This window comes from the organism of the source record quoted next, unplaced genomic scaffold (assembly GCF_019419815.1).
Source record: "Pyrus x bretschneideri cultivar Hongxiangsu unplaced genomic scaffold, Pyrus_bretschneideri_v1 Contig9, whole genome shotgun sequence".
NCBI lineage: Eukaryota > Viridiplantae > Streptophyta > Magnoliopsida > Rosales > Rosaceae > Pyrus > Pyrus x bretschneideri.
This window is the reverse complement of record NW_025999831.1, coordinates 8568614-8586373: the sequence shown is the minus strand read 5'-3', so window position 1 is coordinate 8586373 and position 17760 is coordinate 8568614. Positions and strand designations below refer to the sequence as shown.

Sequence of the window (17760 nt, the reverse complement as noted above, 5' to 3'; positions counted from 1 at the left end):
TATGGAGAAGCGACAGAGTTGCGAGTGGAAGGCTATACAGACGCAGATTTCCAATCTGACGTCGATGATAGAAGTTCCAACTCCAGATATGTATTCACTCTGAATGGTGGGGCTGTCAGCTGGAAAAGCAAGAAACAAAGTGTAATTGCTGATTCCACGACAGAGGCTGAATATGTCGCTACAGCTGAAGCCGGCAAAGAAGCGTTCTGGATGAAGAAGTTCATCACTGAACTTGGAATGGTTCCAACCATTACATCACCAGTAACTTTGTACTGTGATAATAGTGGGGCGATAGCTCAAGCCAAGGAACCCAGGGCACATCAAAAGAACAAGCATTTTGATAGGCGCTTTAATATCATTAAAAGATATGCTGCCGAGGGAAAAGTCAACATCCTCAAAGTTGCTTCAGCCGATAACGTAGCAGATCCACTAACGAAGCCAATGTCTCAAATCCAACTTGACCGCCATATGGAAAAGATGGGTATTAGATACATGGGAGGATGGCTTTGAGTGCAAGTGGGAGATTGTTGGAAGTATGCCCACAAAGCCACTCATTTGATGTAATAGCTTTTTGGAATACTTAATATATTAAACTTTTATATGTTTAATGGAGGGCAAAGCTTATTGTTAATCACTATTTATTGTATCTTGTGTTTAAGCAATAAGGGAATCCAAGGAATGTATTTGATCTAAGAGATAAGTGATCTAAGTAAGTTAGATTTTCGAGACCTTTCTCTTATGTTCATTCCTAAAACGTTCCTAGCCATAGGGTTGCCAATTGGGCATTGACAATCCGCTAAGGTTAGTATGTGTTATGTCGACTCAAGTATGGATATGACAAGTCTCAAGTCATTTAGTGTTGGACACTAAGACAAACACATAGGTGCTCGAAAGAGTAATCGAGTACACTGAACTATGATCAAAAGAGAGTTCAAACATACATGTCATGTGAGAACTCGATGGTTACAATATGCAAAGTAGTCCTTTGACCTGAGGCATCATAGATGTCTAATGGTTAGGTCCTTGATCTTTGATCGTGTCAAATGGCATTCCTTTGGAGTGTCCACGGCATGGTTGGGGTCAAGCTATCTAGTCATGTAGGCATATGAATGCACAACAAGGGATCTCTAACCTTCCATGGTGGAAGGAGAATACTCTAACATATGATTCGAGAGTCTTTGGCCAAAGCATATGAATATGACTTAGGAAGTTTGTTCCAAATCTTATTCAAGCGAATCATATAGGGAAGTATCACATTGGATAGTAGACATGAAACAAACTATCACTTCAACAATGTGATTAAGAGTATTGTATTAGAGAATGACCGTATTGCATTGTAGTTGTAACTGGATAGGTTCTCCAACCACTTCTACTTAGCTTGGGTAACCATGACATGCTGCTAGGTGTCACTCATGGTTTGTGGAAGCCCTAAAGATTAGCAAACACTAATCTTAAGGGAGAATTGAAATATTGTTTAAATTCACAATCGATAGTTAAGAGTAACATCGCCCACTGCCTCGCTAATTGGAACCTAATGGATCGTACACCAAGTAAGGATGAAAGTGAGGTAATTAAATGAAATGGATAAGCAATTAAATGGTTAATTGAAGTATGGTCAAAGTTAATTAATTAGTTAATTAATTATACGAAACGTTCGTATTGGACTTCTAAGTTGGTTTTGGGTTTAGGGGCCCAAAAGTGTTTTGGTCCACAAGGCCCATTATGTTTAAGTTGTATGACAACTAAAACAAAATGGGCAATTAGCCCAAACACTTAAGAGAGGCCGGCCATGGATAGTGAGGGATACCAAACTTGTGTTAATTACAAGTTTGCCACTCACAAGAAATGAAGTATAAATTCAAAATTATAACTTTATTTTGAAAGGGGTTTTTCTTGATGAAATTATTCTCTCTATTTCAACAAGGGAGGCCGGCCACTTAGGGAGGGAGATCTAGCAATTTTCTCTCCCCTAAGTCATCCACTTTTATCTTCACAATTAATCTTTGGTGTAGAGACTTGGAGACATCAAGCTTTTGGTGCTTTGGAGAACATATCCTCAAATCCTCAAGGAAGCAAAGGAGGTGACTTGAAGGCCCTCCACTTGGGTGAATCCCTTGTGTAATCAAGGATGAGCTACAAGGGTAATGATTCTCTAAATCCTTTCTTCTCTTTAATGTTGTTAAAGAGTTATGGTTCACCATATACTAGGCTTTGAAAGTCATGGGTTTTATGAATTGTTTTTGGATGCATGCCTACTTTAATTTGTTAATAGTTTGCCTATGTATTCAAATGTTCTTTACATGTTCTTAGTAAGGACATAAATTTTCCTTCATGAAAATCGTCAAAACACGCAGCTTGGGGGAAGAATCAAACTCCCACTCTCCACTTATGTCCAAAGTCTATTTGGCCCAATCATGATCTCTATTGCTCAAATGATCAAATAGCCTATGGCGGGATCACAGATACCTGACTTCCTCGATGTGGCCTATGTCAAAAAAGTACCATAATTCATTGACGATCAAGTCTAAGTCAAAAAATTAGCTTAGATTGAAAAACCCCACCATCACATGAACCGCGTTCGAGGAACATTGAGCAGGGGCACACTTCATAAAGCAAAGCACTTCTTAGAAGAATCGAGGCATGGGGAAGATAAATCCCAACAAAAAGTTGTAGGGGTGAAATTTGATGGCTTTTCGAGCCTTACTACATGGTTCACAGCTGCTACCTTCCTTGACACGCTTCACGCACACCCCCGACGGAATGACATGCCTATACGCCTCAAGAAAGTCTCTAAACGAGTCATCGGAGCTAATTTTGAATTGAATAGCCTTAAAGTAGCCCACCTTGCTCAAGGACCCACCTTGATGATACAACAGCGGTACACCATCATCACCCTTGTGGCTTGAAGAAGACATGCTCGAAGAAATTCTACAACGACAGAAGGAAAATTTATTAGACAGTTGCACAAAAAAAAAAAAATGGTGCGCCAGGCCCCTTAGCCCAAGATAGTAATAAGGAGGTAGACGCCTCTCAGCTTATTCAAGCAGGTCAAACAATCGGCCTCCCTTTCTTCATCCTATATAGCCACGCGCCCAAGCCCAGCATTCAAAAAAAAAAATTCAAGACCCAAGTCGTAAGAGCCCAACAATCGTGGCAGGGCCCACGGCTTGGCCTGATCCATTCTCGGCTAGTAGACCTCACGACCCAAGTCAATTGGAAGGGAGGCTGGCACCCTTGCGCCTCCATTTGTCTCTCTCACTTCTTCGCATGGGCTAAGGCCCAAATCCAACTCACCGGTCTAGCCCGCGCCAGGCCCAGCTCAGGCCTCTGTGCTCCCATCAGCTCAGCCCGAGCCGAGCCACCCCTTGCCCAACTAGCCACCACCGCACCAAACAACCCCACGGCAAGCCATGTCGTGGCCTTCTCCAACCAACTTTCACATATCCTCAACCCCTGTCGAGCCAAATTTCAAGCCCCGAGGCTCCCAAAAATTACGAAGACAAGGTAAAATTAATTTTTCTTACCTTGGTGCGGCATGAAGACGAAGAAAGCAATGAAAGACAGTTCTTTGCATGGGTAATATAGAAGATTGCTAGGGGATGGGGAACAAATATCCTCTAGCTTTCTCTCTCTTGTAGGGTAAAATAAATTGCTCTCTAAAGTTGATTTAATAATCTACTTAAGGTAGACTTAAATAGACTTTAGAAGTAATCTAGTTCCCTTTCCTAGAAAGACCTAATTTCCAATTAAAAAGGGAATCTACATCAAAACAAGAAACAATCCTATGTTTCCTAAAGCAAGAAGATTTCTACAACTGCTACCCTTTCATGCAAGCAAACAAATAGGTGTGGGGGCATTTGTGGAGCCAAAAATAATCAAGAAAAATATGAAGGCGACACGTGGATTTTTGGGTAAAAGATGAAGTTACCCTCGAAACACACCGAAACACCCACATGCAAGTAGTGGGCAATAACGGCTCAACCAAGGTCAAAGGTGATCACAATAGGTATTTATTCAAAACCTATTTCATCAATCCTCATCAAATCCTCCCCACAAGGTAATCCCTAATTATTCTTTCAAATTAGGATTGATTACCAAAATTAATTGATTAATTTCTTAATTAATTGATTAATTTTCTCATTAATTTCCTAATTGATTGCAAGATATTATTTTGGCATAATATCTTGCAATTAGAGCCACAAAACCACCATAAGTGGCTGATGCGTTACTTATGTGACACACAAATTAAACCCTATTTGTGACAATTGTAGTAATGATGTAAGTAGGGATCGTTCTAACCGGGGATTAACTAGGGGTGCTAAACACTTTAAACTGACTCAAATAAATAAAACTAACCTTTAAAACACTTAACTCACTTAACAAAAACTCAAAACAAGTCCACAAGACTCCAAATACTTAAAAACACAAAATAAGATAGATTGTAATGACTAAGACTTAACAAAATATGGGGGGATTGTGTTTGGACGAAATTAAATACAAAACTTAAAACTTTGTAAAACAAACAGATTTTTAAAACGAATTTGGATTCAATGAATGGAATGGAAGCTAGCTAAGGGGTTCATCTCCACACATGCCATACTTGCACACAAAACGATTTCTAATTGCTTTTCAATAACCCATGAATTCTCAACGCCCCAGATTAACCGTGAATTGCACTAATTAACCCTCAGATTTTCCTAACATTATTGAATTGGATGATTGCATACGACAACCCAAAGCATTCCCCACAAGTTCCCTACATGAATTGCATAATAGAGATACAAGCAAGAATCATTAAGTTCTTTGAAAACCATAAGCATTGACGAAGCATTCGTTACTATGAATTGCATGAAATTTATGCCAAGAATTTACTTAACGCAATTGAGGTCATCAACTTTTGCTACTTGTGAATATAAGTTTGTAACGATTAGGAGAAACTTCCTTATATCCTAGCATTAGATTTACGCATGATAATTAAGCGTGCACTCTCAACCAACACACACAAATCAATTTAATTCAAATAGATAAGTAAATTGAATTCACAACTTATGAAACGCAATTAGATGTAATCAAATCATATAGCAAGCATGATCATGGTTTTGAATTCCCCCCTAGCCAAGGGGGGTTTAGTTCCTCATACGTACAAGATAAAGATAAGTAAATTTAACCATTGAAATCAAGGAGAGAAAACACCTAAAAATTCCAACAACTCAAACTTGAATTGTATGAACGTTTAGGCCCTCTTCTCCTCCTCTTTGTTGTGGCACAAGGTCTAAGGACAGGTTTTGGGGTGGTAATTGTATGGAGGAATGGATGTGTGATGGTAGGGTAGTGTTTTGGAGGGATGGGGAGTGGTTGGAGTGGCTGCAATTAAGGGGGAGGGGGGGAAGCTGGAATGGGTGCTGTTTTGCACGGCAAAGGGAAGTGATGGTATTGGAATGGAATTGTATGCACGGGTTGGGGTCTTTCTTTGGTGTGAAGTGTGTATGGTTTTTATAGGGAGAGAATGGATGGGAGAGCATGTGAATGACAGCTAGGAGGGAATAAATGTATGATGGTGGCTGAATGATTAAAGGGAATGAATGGAAAAACAGCTAGGGTGAATGATGGCTACCATCATGAAGGGGAAAAGCTGGAAAAGGAAGGGTAGGCCACGGCAATGGTGAGGGCATGTGCTGATGGTTTATGGGAGAATGATATTGAAATGGGAAAACATGTGGCTGCCAACTAGGGTGAATGATTGAAGAGTGAATGGAATAGGAATGTGTTTTAAAGCTGAAATTAGGTAAGGATTTAGGCTACCATGTGCAGCAAGGAACAAGGGATCCATAGGTAGGTGCGGCAACCTCTATGGCAGGTTCTAGGATTTCTAGAAACATGTTATTTAGCAACCTAACATGTTTTGGAACCCTTTTTTAGCTGCAACATAGGTGAGGTAGGATTAGGAAACTTCTAAGCCAAGAATAGACACTTTCAAATTTAGAAACTTTGGTTTCCAATTCTGAACTCTTTGTTCATCATTTTCATTTCTTCATCTCTTTATTCATTCCTAGCCTCCTTTGGTCTTCAATTTCGTCCATCTACTTGGCTTCAAGCATGTGCAATCCATTTAATGCCCAAAACTACTCCAAAATGCACTTTCTTGCTCCTTTAGCCCTTTGGACCTACAAACACACGAAAATAGCTTAAAGTACTAAAATTACTAAGTACTAGCAACGTAAATGCAAGAAAACAAACAAACTAAGGCGCATAAATATGCTCCTATCAGTGGCAGGATCCTTTTTCTCCAAATAAGGCCAGCCACACCCCTATATATAGCCACTCATTTTCTCTAAAACCTAAGTCCAACTCTCTTCTAAAATTCTCCAAATTTCTCTAAACACATTCTCTCTCAAATTCTAACTTTGGCATTGGAGGTTCTTTGGCCAAAGCCTCCCCCCCCCTCCCCCAAAATTCAACGTGGGTGCGTGAGGCTCTTCGCTTTGACCTAAGGTGTTAATTGTTTTGTAAGTGCATTTTCGTCCAAGAAGAAGAAGGTAGAAATTTACATCCACAATTGTGTCAATCTATGTTGATGACATAGTGTAAACTGGCAGTAGTGAGATAATGCTCAGTGAATTCATAAGGGAAATGATGTTGAGTTATGAAATGATAGACCTAGGACTACTTCATCACTTCTTGGGAATGGGAGTTTTACAAAATTGACAAAGGTGTGTTCATTCACCAAAGTAAGTATGCTAAATTCCTTCTTGTGAAGTTTGGTCTTAAGGACTGCAAACCAATGGCCATTCATCTACCCACAGGTGAAAAGTTGAAGAAGGTAGATGGAAGTGAATTGGCTGATGATGGGTTTATACAAAAAGATTTTAGGTAGTCTACTATACTTGACAGCAGATAGACCTAATTTCATGTATGTAGCCAGCTTGTTATCTAGGTTCATGAATGGTCCTACAAAGAAGCATTTAGGTGTAGCCAAAAGAATCCTGAGATGTGTGCAAGGAACATTGAATTATGGCATTGAGTATATGAAAGATGAAGCTGCCATTGTTGTTAGATTTTGTGATGCAGACTAGGCAAGTAGTGAAGATGATATCAAAAGCAACTCTGGCTATTGCCTCAGGGATTTCCAATTAACATGACATGTCAAAGATCATTACTCACATAGCTTTTAGTCTTCCTTCCCCTCAAGCACATACTTAATCATAGTCACCATTCACTAGTTCACATTTAATCAATTAAAACACATTTAACCAATTGGACACTAAAGTAAAGGGGGATTGAGGTTTTGACGAAACTAAATAAAATGCACAGAATGTAATTCAAACAGATTGTAAAGATGAATTTGATGAAAATATGGATGAAATGCTAGCTAGAAGGTTCTTCTCCACACATGTTACACTTGCATACAAGATGATTTTCAGTTGGTCTTTCGATGAATCATGAAACTCAACACCCCGGGTTAATTAGGTCCGCTTAAATTAACCTTCAAGTTCTCCTTAAGTTAATGAATTGGATGGAACAGCGCATACGCAATTCAAAACATTCTCCAAAAGTCCTTTACGTGAAAAGCACAATAAAGATACAATCAAAGATCATTAAGCAACATGAAAACTATAAGTGTTGACGAGGCATTCGTTACTATGATGAGCATGAAACTAGTGCCAAGAATTCATTTAACGCGATTGTTTATAAGCAACCTCCACTACTTGTGAATATAAGTTCATAACTATTAGGTGAAACTCACTTATATTCTAGCATCATATTCATGCATGAAAATTAAGCGTGCACTCTCAATAAACATACACAAATAAGTTATCAATCAAGCAGTTAAACAAATTGAATCCACAATTCATGAAATTCCAACAAAAGGTAATCAATTCATATTGCAAGCATAAACATGGTTTCGAATCACCCCCTAGCTAACTAGGGATTTAGCCTTTCATGTTCACAGAAAGAGAAATAAAATTGAACTTAAACATAAAGAACAAAGGATTGATTACACCTAAAACGCCCAACGAATCCACTTGAATTTCTGCACGTTTCAAGCCCTCTTTCTCCTTTCTTCTTGCTGCGGCAGAGAGGTTTTATGGGTGATTTGGATGTTTTTCTGGTTTAGGAATGGGTCTATGGGAGTATGGTGGTGCGGCAAGGTGGTGGGATGGTGTATGGAGGTGTGGATGGTGGCTGGAAGTGTGGAGATGGTTGCGGCAATGGTGGGGAGTGGCTGGAATGGGTGGTGAAGGCTACGGCAAAGGGAGAATGGCGGGGGAAGGCTGCGGCTTGAATGGGAAAAAGGGATGGTGGCTGAATGAAAATATGAATGAGAGAGGAGAGAATAGGGTGCGGCTGATAGGTTTTAGTTTATATATGGTTATAGAAAATAAAACCCTAGCTTATTAAAATTAAATCAAAGGCTCACAAAATTAGGAAATTAAATCAGAAATTTAAAAGGGATGGCTGCAAGGTGCGGCTAGGGTTAGGTTAGGAGAGGGAAATAGGGTTTAAGTGCACAACATTGGACAAGAATGCCCCCCCTTGCACGGCAAGGGAAGGGGATTAGGGTTAAGGCACGGCAAGGTTGTGTAAGTGGGCTTCAGGCCTTCGTTTTGTGTCCTAAAGTGCCTACAAGGCCTTCAAAGTGGCTAGAAAATATGAACGTCTAAGATTAGGAAAGGTTACCAAAACGGGAAACCTAGGGTTAACTTTCCTACTTCAAATAGGAATCCTTGTTTGAGTAGGAATCCTCGTTTTGGTAGGAATTCATCGTTGGAGTAGGAATTCATCGTTTCTTCAAGTCTTCAACTCATTCATTCCTCTTTTGCTCCAAAAGGCTCCAATTTGCATCTTCTAGCACACTTTGGCCTTATAATCTGAAAATACACAAAAGTGGCTTTAAACACTAGAATAACTAAGTAAACACAACATAAATGCACGAGAACAAGCTAATTAAGTCGCATGAATATGCTCCTATCAGCTATGCATTTAGTTTTGGAAGTGGTGTGTTTTCATAGGCCTCGGTGAAGCAAAACACAATTGCATTATCAACTGCAGAAGTTGAGTATGTTTCAGCAGTAGAAGCAACAGCTTAATCCATTTGGTTGAGATTTATCCTTGATGACGTTAGAGAAATGCAAATTGATTCAATTCCATTGTTTTGTGATAACATGTCGGCTATATCCATGGTTAAAAATCCTATGTTCCATAAGAGGAGAAGACACATAAACAGGAAGTGTAAGGGAAGCATTGCAGAAATGTATGATTGATGTGAGATTCTGCATAACTGAAGAACAACTTGCAGACATATTTACTAAGGCATTGCCTACAGACATATTCAATTTCTTAAGACTGAAGCTAGGAGAAAAGCTAGTAAGCAGCTTAGGAGAGGCTGTTAAGAACTAAACTACTCACAAGCTTAGATTCAACCTGCAGATGATGAACCTGCATATGAATTTGAAGAATTGAAGAAGAAATGAAAGTTTCCAAATATAGTAGTAGCCGTTGTGGTTGAATGTGTAATAGCTAGTTTAGTTTCTATTTCAGACAATTTAACACATCTATCTTATGCCATTTAATGGAGTTGTACTGTGTTGTTTGATCCTTCCCAAGTGGAAAGACCACAGAGCCTTCGTTGACCTGAATAGTGATGGATGGGTGTGTGAAAATAAGACTTCGTCTATGGACCAAAATTGCTAGGATTTTCTATATGCTCTGTAACTTTTCAAGCTTAAGGCTTCAAACCATTTTGTAAAAGCAACCTTTAAAACCATATGCCCATTACAATTTCAACGGCAACAACATCTTTGACCCATTCTTCCTCAATCTATGGGACCCTTTCAAGGATTTCTCGTTCCCTTCCTCCTTGTCACTCTCCCAGAATTTTCTAGGGAAAATTTTGCTTTTGTGAAAATCGAGCTTCAACTGGAAGGAGACCCCGAAACCCACGTATTCAAGGCAGACATCCCTGGGATGAAGAAGGAGGAGGTAAAGGTGGAGGTGGAAGACGACAGGGTGCTTCAGATCAGCGAAGAGAGGAATGTAGGGAAGGAGGATAAAAACGACAAGTGGCACAGAGCGGAGAGGAGTAGCGGCAAGTTCTTGAGGAGGTTTTATGGAGAATGCAAAGGTCGATCAGATTAAGGCTGCCATTGAAATCTCTGGTTGAATTTCTGAATTATTTTAAAGGTTTTATCTATTATGCTATCGACTCAGTCACAAATATGTATTAGAAATAAAAGAGTGCCAAAGTTAAATTACAAATATGTATTAGAAATAAGGTTGATAGTAATATATCTAGAGACTTGTCCATTTTTTATGGGTTGTTTTATTAACACCCCGTATGACAGCAAGGGCCGCTATAGTGACTGCTAAAAGTTCGTTTTTGAAAAATTCCGATCTTGACATTCTTCCTTGCTCCATTTTGTGCCTAACTATGAGTTTGGTTTTCTAGTAAGGGGATGAATTTTGCAGCCGAAGCTATTTTATTTGTGGTAGGCAAGGACAAAATTTCTTATGATTGGCGAATTGTGAGCGAATAAGGTAGTTTTACTTGCTCGCTTGTTAGTAGCCACTGTCATTTTGGGTTGGATAAACCACCATCTTTCTGAGGCGGCGTGCTTTTCTTGTGTAACAACCCTAAAAACCATCATGCCGTGCGCTACGCCTATATTTCCAAGTGCCGCACTATCCGCTCTAAAACAAAGGCAGGCTGCCTAGCAAGACTGATGCTCTACCTCGGACTCTGTTCTTGGTCGAAATCTTATTTTCTGGAGCGCTGAAAACCAGCCCCTCATTTTAACAAATAAGTAAACTACCTTCACACGGGTAAGTGTCACGTTACATCAAAAGCCCATCTCATGCCAAGGGCAAGACAACAGAATACAAACCCAAATAAAAACGTAAAATAAAGCCCAATAAAAACACAAGGGGAAATGACTTACCTCCAGCTTCTGAATACTTTTCCATTTTGTGTAACAAAATTGTATTATTACGCCACCTTTGTGAGAAACTCGTTGCGTATTTGCGATCGTACTTTATTTGAATTTAATATTTGCAAGATATTAGAGTAGATAATATTATTTATTTAAAAATAAAAATATTCACGAGATATTAGAGGAAATTAAAATGGAGATGTCTCTTAAGCAAGTATCCTAGTTAGTTCCCAAATTAATGTCTTTCTAGCTCCCATCATGCCCAAAGTTATTGTTAATCAAACATAAACTGCCGCTTTGTCTTGGCAGTTATGCAGGGTTATTAAACGTAGAGGGATTTATTACACATCAAACTCATGTAATTGAAGCAAGTGGGTTTGTGTTTGGATTAAAAAAGACTACATTATTGGAACGTTGGAGATGTCAAATTTCAAACATAAAATTTAAATTTGAAAGCTTTTGTGGCATTTTGATTTTCCTTTTACAAATTTTGTTATCTATCCGATATGTTAATTTTATTTTTTCAAATTTTGTTATCTATCCGATATGTTAATTTTATTTTTTCAAATTTTGTTATCTATCCAATATGTGACATCCCACATCACCCAGGGGAGTGATCTTTAAATGTATATTCTCATCCCTACCTAGCACGAGGCGTTTTGGGAGCTTACTGGCTTCAGGTTCCGTAGGAACTCCAAAGTTAAGCAAGAAGGGGGCTAGAGCAATCCCATGATGGGTGACCCACTGGGAAATTGCTCGTGAGTTCCCAAAAACAAAACCATGAGGGAATGGTAAGCCCAAAGTGAACAATATCGTGCTACAGTGGTGGAGCGGGCCCCGGAAGTGAACCGTCCCGGGCCGGGATGCGACAATTTGGTATCAGAGCCTAACCCTGGTCGCGTGTGTGCCGACGAGGACATCGGGCCCCTAAGGGGGGTGGATTGTGACATCCCACATCACCTAGGGGAGTGATCCTTATATGTATATTCCCATCTCTACCTTGCACGAGGCATTTTGGAAGCTCATTGGCTTCAGGTTCCATGAGAACTCTGAAGTTAAGCGAGTAGCGCTCGAGAGCAATCCCATGATGGGTGACCCACTGGGAAGTTGCTCGTGAATTCCCAAAAACAAGACCTTGAGGAAATGGTAAGCCCAAAGCGAACAATATCGTGCTACGGTAGTGGAGCAGGTCCAGGAAGTGATCCGTTTCGGGCCAGCATTTGACACAATATGTCAAAATTAAACTATTTATTTATTACATTATTTACCTTTTTTAATTATAATAAGTATTTTTAAACCCAAAAATAATAATAAGAATTATAAAGAACATTTATTGATCACTAAAAATAGATTTGAAGTTGCTATCAAATTTGGCAGCAACCACCTCTATCAATCCACATCATGCCTCATTGGAATTGCATTTTTAGTTGGAAAACACTAACGCTGTCTTTTATGATTGTTCTGGTGATGTGAATTTTTGACTCCTCCCTTGGAGATACTCTTAGTTATTTATGTATATGATTTTTGGTTATATGGAGTGGGACCGAGTAATTATACACACATATGTAAAATGATGATCGTTAGATATGATTGAAAATATTTCTGCTCACCAGACCATTTATTAATGTTGAATGAGTTTGTTTGGTCTATCTGATATACAAATCTCAAAATTTAAACTCATTCAACAACAATAAATAAGGATGGTGAACAAAAGTGCAATCTGAAAATATTTGCTACGTATGGTAAACACATCATGAATGACAACTGAAAAAGACATTTTGTACATATGTTGAATGCTAGAAGATAACTTACAATGTTTTAAATAAATAAATAAACTTATAGTGCTTGGGATATTTGCCTACATGTGGCTCCTAATTGTTGACCCATATGAAACCGGATGTCTTTATCTTACAATTCTATTTATTATTTTCAAATGAGCTTAAATTTTAAAATTTGTATCTATCAATTATACAAATTTTAAAATTTAAACTCGTTTCACGTTGATAAGTATCAGAAATCCACATACTATGAATGGAAAATCATTAGGAAGAGTATCTCTAAGATAGAAACATAACATCCACGCTCGTGTGAATTACGGATTGGTGCCTTCTTGCTTACCTTCTGACTTCTCATAAATGAATAAAAAACTCAATAATCTTTTTAAACCAAATAAAATAAAAAAATAATGAAAGGATAGAGGAAGGACCTAGACCTGGCATTCGTGTCCTGCTTTCAGTATTCGTGTCGTTTTCGTGTCATACTTGATATCTTAACGGGTCGTGTCGTGTAACATCCGTTAAAATAAACGGGTAAAACAATTCGATCCAAAAGCGACCCTGTAATATTAACAGGTAATATGACCCGACCCGTTACCCATTAAGAAAAATATATTTTAAACCAATAAATAATTAAATGAAAAACATAATACTAAATAAATATATACATACCATATTGTCACATCCAAAACATAAAAACGCATTTTTCTTTTTAGTATATTTTCGCTTACCTAAAGTCTTTAATAGTTTTTTAATTAATGTAGAAGTGTAAAAAATATAGAAAAATATATATAACTCGTAATGACAAGCTTTACAAGTTTTATAAAGAGCTTAACTTCGAAATTCACTAACACACCTTGACCGAGATCAGGGCATGCTAGCCGTCACGTGGAAGTGACGTAACCATGTGCACAGTGCAGAAGCTAATAAATAATAATAAAAGTACGAATAAATAAAAACTAGCTATACACAACGTAAGAACATACATGTGCAAGCGTAAGTGAGAAACAAATTCAGAGCACGGAAGACCTAATGCAGTCCGGGAAAAACAATACTACATAAACGCACCCAAAGGTGGTCCTACATTGGTAATAATCTGTCAGATATGCCGAGGAAATCCTCTAGGGAGCCACCAAAAGTGCTAGCCAACTAGAACCTAGAGAGGCGCAAAACAGAAAGCGTGAGTGGGCAAAAACAAAGCTTTTCAAAACCATTTCATAAACAAAGTTCTAACCCCTCGCCATAAAACCTGTATACTTCCCAAAAAGTATAATATACATATATATATATATATATATATATATAAATCATGCTCGGAAATATGTCATGTCAAATGCCTCTAAATAGAATGCAAGTGCTGAGGAAATGTCAAATCAATGCCATGTAATCTGTCAGCCGGAGTCACCTAACGTGACCTGTACGGCTGAATCTAGAGCTCAAATGTCCATCTCACTAACTATACCTGCACACGAGTCGAAATCACCTACAGTGGTCTGTACGACAGGACTGGGTGTAATATAAGTACGCTCAAGTGCTACGATCACGTGAAGGCTGGGCGAATAATCACGGGTCACCTACGAGTCGAAACCACCTAAAGTGGTCTGTACGACAGAACTGTGCACCTAACTTGGATCAAAGATGAGCGTGTGGTGCGGGAGGTGAACATCACGTGAAGGACTGTGCCTAACTCTAGGCGGGAGCACTAACACCAGGGGTGCAGGTTATGAGCTCTCTATGCATCTCAAATCACTACTGAACATATGCATAAACCATACTCACCTGGCACTTACCTGTGCGCTCGCAGCACCAACATACAAATATATATACTACTAATAATGCATAAACAAACGGCAACATAATGCATGGCATGTAAATGTATAAACGTTTCCATTCACTTTCTGGGAAAAATGTAAGTATATAGGTATATACGAAAAACCAAAAGCCCACTCACTGGTATGTAGAAGGGTCGTAACCCCCTTGCCTCGAGTGATCGAGCTCGTCCTCGGGATAGGTCTCATCTATATGCGAAACAACTATAAAAACGTTAATTTTAAAGCACATAACCAACATCACGAAATAACTTCTCATACATGCTCAAATGGGGTGTATGAATACACCAACGTGATCTACTCAACCTCAGGAACAACCCCATATTTTTAGAAAAATTTTCCGACGCCGCACGCGCCCCCACGCGCAGGCACATGCCTGGCACACTGACGACGTCAGTTAATGCCGTCAGGAATATTCCGTTAAATCTAACTGATGTCGTTAACGCTGTTAGGAATATTCCGTCCAAACTAACGGAATATTCCATCTTCTCCGGGATATTTTTAAAACCTTGTATCTTCTTCGTTTTTCAACCAAATTTCACAAAATTGGTACCAAAATGAAGCTTACAACAAGAGGAACAAATCCATACCACATTCAAGCACTAAAACCCACGGATCTCGCCGGGAAAACACCACCAACTCCGGCCAAACTTGTAACTCATGATCCCGACGTTCAAAACCTTCAAACGAACCACCCCGAGCCTCCTAAGGACCTCACCAAGCTTCCTACAAGCTTGAAATTCCCAAAAACACAAGAATTAACGTGTGCATGAACAGTGACCAAATCGAGGGATCCTGAGTTCGACGTGAAAACGAAGGTATCCTTACCTGAAATGGGTATGGTTGAACTCCTAAGGACCTCACGAGCACGAATATGTAATTTGTTTCCTCGATCTGTGAAGGTTTCAAGGGTTTTGGTTGTCGTCCGTACAAAAAGAATAGGAAAGGGAGAGAGAGAGAGAGAAAGAGCTCGGGACAAGGCAGAGAGAGAGAGAGGAATGTGTGTGGGTGTGTGTGTGGTCCAAAATCCACCAACCAAAAACCAAAAATGGCCACACAACGAAAAACCATGCTAGGGGCAAAACTGTCATGTCATCCCTACGGTACGAAAAGTCCGGGACGGGCTGTCACATTCACCACTATAATCATATAAATCATAGATCAAAATTTAACTGATGATTGTTGTTTACATTTACACTTCATTATTCTCAACAAATTTTGTTTTTTCAGATTTTCTTTTTTGAAAACATGATCTATTAGAGGATGCAGGAAGATGAATGGTTTGGATCGTTGATATTATATTCAGAGTTTTACAGTTAGTGAAAATATTGTTTGATGTTTATAAAGTTTCTACAAACTATATGACATCGACTCATATTTAAGTTAACTGTAAATATCGAAACGTGATATCAAAGATCTGAATCGTTCGTCTTCTTACATCCACCAGATGATCATGTTTTCAAAAAAAAAAAAATTTTAAAATGCAATTCAGTAAGAAGAATAAAGCGTAAATGACAATCGATGGTTAAATATAAATTTAAGGTTTATAGATTATAGTGTTGGATTTCGAAGCTGACCCCTTCACGAAAGTTGTAAAGCTTGTCACTATGAGTGATTATGTGTATTTTTTTACATTTTTTTACACTTCTACAATAATTATTATTAATTTTATTAATTTTTCCCTCAAATCAAAAACATTATTTATGAGGGTTTGGAGGATTTTAAAAATCTAAACGATAATATAAGTGTAACCATTATCTACTCGTGGAGAAATAATGATGAATCATGAGTGTTTATATATTTTTTCACATTTTTCATACTTGTATGTATGTCTTCTTAGTTCTTACCTATATAAATATTATACTAATTTATTTTAATTTTGGACAACAACATGTTAAGTAAAATTTATCCAGTAATGATAATAAAGAACTCTCATAATAAAAATAAATAATGACTAAAACTTTTTTTTTTTCTAACTTATATAGAATAAGAATACAAAACTATATAGTTAATATAGAATATATTGTATATATTTATATGGCTATTGTATTTTATAATAAATCTTTTAGTAATTAAACTTTAAAATTACCAAATAATTTTTTTCTTAACAATAGAAACGAGTTACCCACGTGTTACCCGTGTGTATACCCGTTATTAATAGGTTCTTAACGAATCACCTGATAATGACCTGATTAGTTATTGTGTTGACTCGAAATCCATTATTTTCATGTCGTTTTCATGTCGTGTCAGAAACTACCGGGTCAAGGACCCCAGCACTACAGCAGTAAGCTGAACACATTTAGGAAGCATTAAGCAATAAGCAATGCAATTCAGTTCAGTTCAAGCATGGCAACGTGTTTATATATATCTCTCTCTCTCTCTCTCTCTCTCTCACTAAGGTCTATATATGCAAGTACAAGCTCTCTCTCTCTCTCTCTCTCTCTCTCTCTAAGGTCTATATATGCAAGTACAAGCTTTCTCTCACTTGGCATATATGTGCTCTTGTCCCACTTGTTCTTTACGTATACACTCACTAACTCATTTTTTGATCGGTTAATGCTAAGGAAATCAACTATTTAAATTAAATTTTATAAATTATATGGCATGATTGTTGATGATTAGATTATTACTTAAGTGTTGATTAACGTGCTTATTTCCTATTGGTGACACATCACATGATTTGTAAATTTGGTTTAAAAAATTAGTCTACCTTAGCATTTCTCTGATTGATTTGGTGCTGCATCATTGCTTAAGCTAGCTGTTTCCTTTCACATTTCTAATGTCGAAGTGTTAGGATCAGTCACAAACGTAGTATGTGTATGTGCGATTGCTCCCCGTTCATATTTTTTGAATCTCATAACTAAGAATGATTAGGATCAAGTTGGAATAGGATTCTCTCCCTCCTATTTTCATCCCCCCTCACATTTTACTTTTTGTCTCTATAAAAAAAAAACAATATAAGATGTTGACAAGGTTTAATCGTAGTCGTTCAAATAGAAGGGAAGGGGAGAGAGATTTGGAGGGGAGAGAATCCTTCTCCGATCAAGTCATGCACATGTGCGACTAATCGTGTCATATGCCTTGACATGTTTGATGACACATCTCCATCACATACATACCAATAATACATTACAAGCATCTTTTGTAAGGTGACAACATATCATGGAAAATACTTGTAGTATTAAGTATTGTATATATATTTGCAAGGGTGTGTTGATGGAAGCAGGA

The 17760-nt window shown here is 38.1% G+C and overlaps 1 pseudogene; it reads left to right on the top strand.

Annotated features, from left to right (window-relative positions):
• Window positions 1–9255: 9255 nt before the first annotated feature.
• On the top strand, window positions 9256–10162 carry LOC125473528 (annotated as a pseudogene).
• Window positions 10163–17760: the final 7598 nt, after the last annotated feature.